The 8,506-nt window shown below is 38.4% G+C and overlaps 1 protein-coding gene across 3 annotated transcripts in view; it reads left to right on the top strand.

Moving 5' to 3' along the window:
• The first annotated feature begins 7,088 nt into the window (after positions 1 to 7,088).
• The window catches only part of zgc:109889 (uncharacterized protein LOC553542 homolog), a 42,926-nt gene continuing 41,508 nt past the window's right edge, over positions 7,089 to 8,506 (top strand). For 2 of the 3 annotated variants that reach the window (XM_061031733.1, XM_061031731.1), the window contains exon 1: positions 7,090 to 7,429. The gene's annotated coding sequence lies outside the window, so the exon portion shown is untranslated. Of the gene's footprint in view, positions 7,436 to 8,506 lie in introns of all 3 variants that reach the window. The other variant, XM_061031732.1, reaches the window with a different exon arrangement.

Genomic DNA, 8,506 nt, shown 5'->3' with positions numbered 1-8,506 from the left:
TCAGCCTGAGTATTTCCAGCTCCTAATGACCGCCTGTTAATCGTCCATCCAACAGTTAGCAGCCTACTTGATATACATGTCATATTATAAGCTAACATCTTGGAATATTTTGCATCATCTGAGGGCAGAAAGAGGGCCGTTTAAGATTCATAGCATCGCATCTAAAGGGTCATTTCTTTGACGACTGGAATAGAAAGTTCTCTATGCATGGTCAGCCATTAGTTCAGTTCTTTTCTCTCCAAAAAAACCCTTCGTTTGCGTTGTTTATTTATCGAGCTGTAGGGCAAATTTCCTTCAAAATAAAATGCTGAAAGCCAGACAAGAGAATGTTCAAATTTAGGCAATGAGCGTTGGGTTTAAATATAGACTTATACATGTGAGGGCCTTTGCTGATGGTTTCAAGGATGGAAACCTGTCCAACGTGTCAAAAATAATTGCCATTTTGACCCCTGACCTCTAAGTCAGACTCTTTAATGTCCGACCGCTCTACAATTGGTTCAGCTTATATCGTGAGATTCCATCAGTCGCATGAAACAGACAGGAAATCGATAGACAACGAGACAGACCCCTGACTCTATCAAGACGGGTCAGCAGGCCTCTCAACTCTGTCATGCTGATTTTTTGTTTTATTTTTTTGCCCTCCTCCCTCTCACATTCATCGATGTCTTGACAGGCCGTCTGATGCCTCCACACTGCGTCTCTATCAGCCAAAAATAACTGCAATGTAGTGCTTTAGAAAAATCATTCAATGTGTGGATACCTTCATAGATAAACAAGTTCAACCACGCTGCATCATCCCAAATGATTTCAATTCAGGAGATGCAAATTCAGAGTGTATGGAAAAGTCCAATCTCGATGGAAACAAGCCAAAAGCCCGAACACAAGTATTAACAGCAAACCTATGCTACGACACCACACTATATGATACGATATGGTACAATGCGATACAAAATTCTTAATTTATTTGTTCTGAATTGGCAGTCTATTTCCTCAAATGGAAATTAGTTTGTGCTGTTGCAGTATTTTTTCACTTGTCAACCACCAAAGTTAAGAAATCATTTAGGAAGATATATTTGGAATTCGTCGGCATACAGTGATTTGCTATGTCACGAAAGTTCAATAGAGGTAAATGGTTAAAAGTGAAATACATACAAGTCAATTAAGAGATCACTTAAAAAAGAGAAACCCAACCAACTTTCCTTTGAGATTGAGCTCAACCGTCCCACATCAAATTAGGATTGGGAGATCATTGGGGTTATCTTGGCTTGAACAGTGAGGTCATCGGGGTTGTCTTAGTTTCGGTGCTGAAGTCTTCAGGGTGTTTTCGTCATGATGGGTTTCTCTGAGGTTATTTTTGACTCCAGTGGTTAACTCGTTTGAAGTCGTGATGTCATCAGGGGGTATGTCAGCGAGAAACTATTATTTTTATCAGCTCCTTCTTAAATGCTTTATATGCGATTTTTCACATTTAAATGTCATAGAAATCAAGTATCTCCTCTGAAAATAACTCTGTGAGTCATGACTGTCTACAATGGGTGTAACACCCGAGTCCCACTGTCTGTGATGTTTTCAGAGTTTTCAGAGTCCTATCTTCAGTTTGTTAACATCGCCCGGACGGCCAGCTGACTCCTCCCCTCGAGTATAAAAGTTGTTTAATTGAGGGACTAGAGAAAAGAAGAATAACATACTGTACTCACTGCTTAACTGTGTTTCTAGATCACGCTCATTTCAGGTAGATTTACATGCAGTGTGAACATACGAGCATAATAAAGATCGCTAGCATTAGCATGCTAACACAACAATGCACCGCAAGTTGTTTTGGTTTCATGCTGTTGACATCTGCTGGATCAAAAAATCGCATATGAAGCCTTTAAGGATGCATTTAGAATGCAGCCCGATCATATACTGAAAGATGCTTTCAAAATGCATCATGGGAATTGTAGTGCTTTTTGGAGATGTACGCATGCTAAACCTTAAAAGACAGGATATCCCCGCCTTCAACTGCTTCGATTTTGACAAATCTTTGTTGAGTTCATTTGTTTTAGTCCCGACACTTTATGGAATGCAACATGAATTTTTTTTATGGAGTGCCCTTTAATTGCAAAAAAAAAAAAAGATTGAATGACATATTTAATGTGTTTGTGTCCCTTCCTAACTAAGCTATAAAAAAAAAAAATGGAATCCTCCCCAGTGATCAAGCGATCATTTTGGTAATAAGTCTTTCAGATTTAGGACATCAAAGAACTACCAGCACCTGAATGTACAACACTTTTTTTACCCATCATCTCCCATTTAAGGTCAAAAAGCAAACGTCAAAAGCCTGCGGCGGACCAATAGAATTCAAAGCCTGAGGTCTGCAGCCGCCTCTGCATTCAATTAGAATGAAGCAAAACAACCGGGAGTCGCTTCATTCTGATTCAATGCCTCTCTGTATAATTGATCCACTATTTGTATGCTACAGACTCACACAGTGGTCCTTTGCACCACTTCTCTCTCCACAAAGAGAGGTCTACATGTCGACGAGCCGGCAACCACGGCTTGGCCTACAAATATCATGCATGTTTGAAGCGACGTTCAAAAAGGTCCTCTCTGCCTCACTTTTTTTGTTCTCTTGAAGGAATTAAACAGAGCAGGAGAGAGAGAGAGAACAAACGCAGGGCAATCGACAAGAATGCGTATTGCACACTGCAGGCATTTCATCTTTTATGAGAATGAGAGAATCCCAACAGGAACAAAACAAAAAAAACAGAGGACAAAATGGAGAAGAGAGGACTCTCTGAACGTTTTTTTCAAACGGGTCGCCTGATTTGATCCGTCCATCCAGGTGTGGTGCGAGCAAAGAGCTACAGTATGCTCTACTGTACGTACTACTCAGTACGCAAAGAGTACTCAGTATGTCGCAATGTAATAACTATATGTTCCCCCCGTGTTGTTGCTGTGTGTGTGTACCAGACCTGGCTCAAAATTGCCATCTGAGATTGATTTAGTAACTTTCTTGGGGTTTTTTATCGATCGTGTCTGGCCCGATGGATTGAATCAGTGGGGTCGTACCCGTAGATGCCTGGGGGTCCAGACAGATGAAAGCAATCACTCACTGAAGGTGTCTGAAAGGATTTCTGCTAATAATTCGATCCGGGTCTGGTGTGTGTAGAAATAGTTTGAGCCGTTTATTGACAGAGTTTTATCTTATTGGATTTAAGGAGGGCTCGTTTGGGACTCTTTCAACATCCAGGACTATTTGTTGTTGGTTGCCAGGGCAACGTCTGGTGGTAGGAACAGCTTGAGAGAAATACTGTAGTACATTTAAAAATGCTCTAACTTCATGAATGAGATGTTTGAGCTCAAACAATTGGAGCCATCAAACGTTTTCATACAAACCGAGGGTACCTAAAGACGCCATTGACTGACCTGTCTCACTTTTCTTGCAAAACCCTGAAACTCTGTCACTAAACGCCTCTCTCAGAATTACAGCCAGAGCCGCAGCTTGTTCAGGAGTTTGGCAAACCCCCACATTGGACTCTTAACTCTTGAACCATCCGATGCTCGTGTGCGTTGACGCGGACGGGGTTGTCTGGTTTGTCTCGCTCTTGTATGATCTGGCGCTCATTTGATGGCATTAACTCTCTTTTTTTTTTTTGTATGTTATGCAGTGGCTGTTTTTTTTATACCATTTTAATTGTGAATGTTTGTCTACGACATATCTTTCTTGCGTTTATACAATAATTCTGCCATCATCCACACAATGTATATTTTTCTTTTTTTTTCTGTGTGATGCTGCTATTTATTTATTAAAATATTATTCTAATGTGTGGACAATTGTCATATTTGCATTTTAACTTTAATGCCCGTCTTACATCTGCCCACAATGGACCAGACTCTCAGAGTCAGGGCTCTAAAACAGCTGATTCTTTAGAAGCTGAAGCAAAGCACCAGAAGCTGACTGCTTAGTTTGTGTGCTGCATGTACAGAAGCTGTAGTCCTTCATGCGGGCAACCCAGGTTTGAATCTGGACTGTGGCTCCTTATCAAGTTAGAATATTTTTTAAAAGCCATTGCAGTAATTTACCGTTAAATTGAAGTAGTTTCAATAAAGTATCGTATTACAGTTTTACTGTGTTTATTACTGAGATAGACTGTATAATGGTTTATAATATAACTGTTATTTTTACAGCAAATAACCGTATACAGGTTTGTAATAATATGTTATTTTCATAGTAATTTACCGTAAACAAATAACAGTTGTCTACCGTAAAATTTACGGTTGCCCAAATGTCTTATACATTGTCACCGTCTTTTTTTATGGTAAATTTCTGGCAACCACAGCTGCCAGTATTTTACCATAAATTTTACGTTTTTTTTTTTGTTTTTTTTTAATGTGTCCAGCTGTTTAAGAATCAGGTTAGAAGCATGAGCAATTAGCAGAATTTAATTATATGCGATACCTGTGGCCTCACTTGCTGACATTTCTATTAGATCTTTATTCTCACACTTCAGCTTTGTTGTAAAAATGTTCTTTATCAATATTCATCAGATATGCTACTTATAAGACAAGGTTTCTGCAGAAATGGATCAATAAAGGTCAGCTTAAACATTTCTCATTGCACCCTCTAAAGGCACAGATCCAGTGCACTGCAGTTCAACAGAACTTAACAACCAGATGTAATGACCACAGACAGCCACTTGGGGGCAGCACATAGCATACTATCACATTTAAAAGTGTCCTTCCACAAAGCAAACAAAATTTCCAATGATACTACAAACAACAAGAAGCACAAAGTGACTGTTTTATTGAACACAAAATGTATGTTTTGATTTTTTTTTGTTAAAGGCCAGGGTGGCTCTGTCTTTAACGGTGACTGACCTGACCAGCCTACTGAACGGTAAAGTGTTAAATGTATAGAAGCTGCACAGTTTAGCAGTAAAAGTTGTAGTAGAGTTAGAAGTGATCTTTAAATCTGTTACAGAGGTAGAAGTTGTTGATAGTCTTCATCAGCACCACCGATATAGTTCCCATAAGCATCTCTTATTGCTCAGCACCATGGACAGCGACAGTCTCTGAGGAGGCTGAACCCTGCAGGAGATCCTTCTTGTGTCAAACACAGAGCAACAGCGCCGCCCAGAGGCAAACTGCATCAGCATTTATCTCTGAAGTACAGTTTTAGTCATACAAGCCTGGGATGGTCAAAACGTTGATATATAGATGGAAGACTAGATTTAGTATTTACTGCATTAGTTATTAAAATTAACCCAGAGCTTTTTTTTGTGCCTTTATTGGAGAGACAGGACAGCAGATAGAGCAAGAAACCAGGGAGAGAGAGAGTTGGGAAAGGAGCCGAAGGTCGGATTTGAACCTGGGCCGTCCACTTTGAGGACTACAGCCTGTGTACATGGGGCGCGCACTAACCACTCAGCTTCCAGCGCCCCAAGAGTCACTGTTATGATTGGAGATTTCTGTTGTTTTTAAGATGATTGTGCATCTCAAACCGTTAAAAAAATAAAAGCCTTCTGTTCTGCCAAATTATAAGTCTAAAAAAATAGGTATTACATGTGTTTGTTTTTTGCACAAATGTAGATTTATTTTAACCTCAGCCTTTAATGCTGGAAAATGAAATCATAAATTGGTATTTATACATTTTAAGAGTAAATAAAAAACTCCAGGGACATGACCAGCTGATGTAATCGCTATATCTCAACACTTCACCTGTTGTTATTTCAGAGTTGAGGACCTTCCCTCCAACTCAAAATGCATGCAAGTGGACATATGTTCAATGTTTTAAATTTTAAATAACAAGAAGAACATTTTAGTTACATCCATACACATTTACAAACATGTTCAAGATCCTTTATTATTAAAATAACGTGACAAAAAGTAAACTTGTCTATTGTTCTTGGTTATAATCTCCATTTATTCATGTGTGAAATTACTGCATTAAAACGTCTTTGGATTTTAATGCTACTGAAAAATATCTGGCGGCGACTATTTCGCTTACAGACCATAAATTAAAGCACCCAGAGTGTTTTCATGTAAATCTCGTACTCCCACAAGCCCGCAGCGGCTCTGCCTCCGCCCGCTCACCCAATGGATGCTACTCTTACTAGTGGGTGGTGGTCTCGGCTATCACCGGGAAACTTCGGGCACGCATGCGCCGTTCCACCAATCTGCTGCTGCAGCTCCCTGCCTGGTCCGTTTGAGCCGACGGCGGCGTCAAGCTAGCGAGAGGTACGACGAGAAATACGAACAGTCAGGATATTTAACGTTCAATATAAAGTCACTCGACACCAATACTGTAGTTTTTAACAAATAGCTGAAAGTAATAATGTACAAACCTAAAAAAAAGTAGTCATTTGGAGAGAGGTTTATTCCAAGCGATAGTATTTGTGTATCAGTTAGCTTTACCTCTGTGGTTTTGGCTACAAACAATTCTGTTCTCGCGATATTTGTTAAATTTACAGTTTCCAATTAAAAAGTACACCTTGCTGAAATAAAGTAATGTCAAGTAAAAACAAACAAAAACCTGAAATAAATCTTAAAATAATAAATTAAATTAATTTCTACATATTAAAATATATTTAGAAAAAATAATAATAATAATGATAATAATAAAAAAATTAGGGCTCTTTTACCTCCTGTTTTTACCACTTGCAAAACAGGCGAAGTAGAGTTTTAATGTATGTTACAACATGTTTGCACCCTCTTAGAACTGGGCATGACAGATACATTGTACAGGCTTTTAAATGCAAGTTTAAATCAAAAATAATTTCTATGTTAGAATTAAAATAAATTATTTGGATATTTATTTCTTTTTATTTATTTATTTGTTAGGGACAGTGCATATTAATGAACAGCTGTAAAAATGGCAGGTTAAAGCAGAAGTGCTAGTTTCCATCTGTTGTCCCTAGGCAGGTAACAGAGAAAGACAAATTACAAATAAAATACAAAGGCACAAGTGATATGACAAGCAGTGTATATGAAAATTAACGATGTAATTCAACCTCCTTTTTAAAAAAAATGTTCCCATTTCTTGTCAGTTGTGAAATGTCTTTCGATGCTTTTGTTTTGAAATCAAAACCGGAAGTCGTTTTTTTTTTTTTTTTTACTACGGGCTCAACAGGCCTCAGCTTGACGCTCCTGCGCTCGACGGACGCTGCCTTGGAAACGACATAAATCCAGTCCACGCAGCTGGGTTGCGAGCAGGGACCCAGATTTCCTCACTTCAAAGGCTTCCGCTCCTCACCGCCTCCTCCTCCTCCTCTTCCTCCTCCTCCTCCTCCACCACCTCTTCTCCATCCCTCCATCCATCAATCCATCCGGGCAGAAAACGCTGCGAAACATGGACGAGCAGGAATGAAATGCAGAGCGGCGGAGAAGAGACCTTTAAATAAGCCAGAGAAGAAGAAGAAGAAGAGGCCGCCGCCGCCGCCGCAGACAGGTAAATGTGAGCGGATTTTAAATCGGCTTTTGCATGTGACAGCCATGGTGTGGACACATGCCTCCTATGGGTGCACGTACAAGGAGGGAGGGCGCGTTTGTTATTGTTGTTGCATGCCACACACACACACACACACACACACACACACACACAATGCACCCCCACTTAGATGATGCATGCTTATTAATAAGAGCCTATTTATCTGCACGGAGGCAGGTGTTACTCCCATTTTTCTTCCCTCCCTCCCTCGTCGTTTTTTTTTTTTGACGCCCTGGTCAGGTGTCTTTCTGTTCTGCACGTAAAAAAAAAAATAAAAAAAAGATGTCACCAATTGGTCGATGTGTCACAGGATTTGGCTGGATGGCGACTAGAAAGAGAGCAGCGGGGCTTATAATGCAGGAGGTGTGCAGAGGATTAGTCTGTGACAGGGAGCCATTCTGTCTGTCATTGCAATGCTTAAATGGCGTTTTTTTTTTTTGTGGTTTAGAGTTGTGTCCTCATCTACAGAATTAGCAGCCTCAAATATCTTTGTACCTGTGCATAATCTGTGTTATAAATCACTCTAGGTGTCTGTGTTTGAGGGCCTATAGGATGCACTGAAATTAAGGCTGCTCAATGAATTACAGTTTACTGCACATTGCACATATTGCACATTTCAAGTTTACTTTTTCTTTAAATGTTATTTTATTTACCATTTTGTTTTGTACCTTTTGCACTATTTTCAATTTATTACTGTAAATATTATTTATCTTATTTTACCTTATTTTATTTTATCTATTTTACCTTATTTTATTTTATCTATTTTATTTTAGCTTATTTTACCTTATTTTATTTTATCTATTTTATTTTATCTATTTTACCTTATTTTATTTTATCTTATTTTACCTTATTTTATTTTATCTATTTTATTTTATCTATTTTACCTTATTTTATTTTATCTATTTTATTTTATCTTATTTTACCTTATTTTATTTTATCTATTTTATTTTATCTATTTTACCTTATTTTATTTTATCTATTTTATTTTATCTATTTTAACTTATTTTATTTTATCTATTTTATTTTATCTTATTTTAC

Source organism: Labrus mixtus, chromosome 23 (assembly GCF_963584025.1).
Source record: "Labrus mixtus chromosome 23, fLabMix1.1, whole genome shotgun sequence".
In the NCBI taxonomy this organism is placed as follows: domain Eukaryota; kingdom Metazoa; phylum Chordata; class Actinopteri; order Labriformes; family Labridae; genus Labrus; species Labrus mixtus.
Note: the sequence above shows the minus strand (reverse complement) of the source record. Positions and strands in the feature narration are given on the sequence as shown.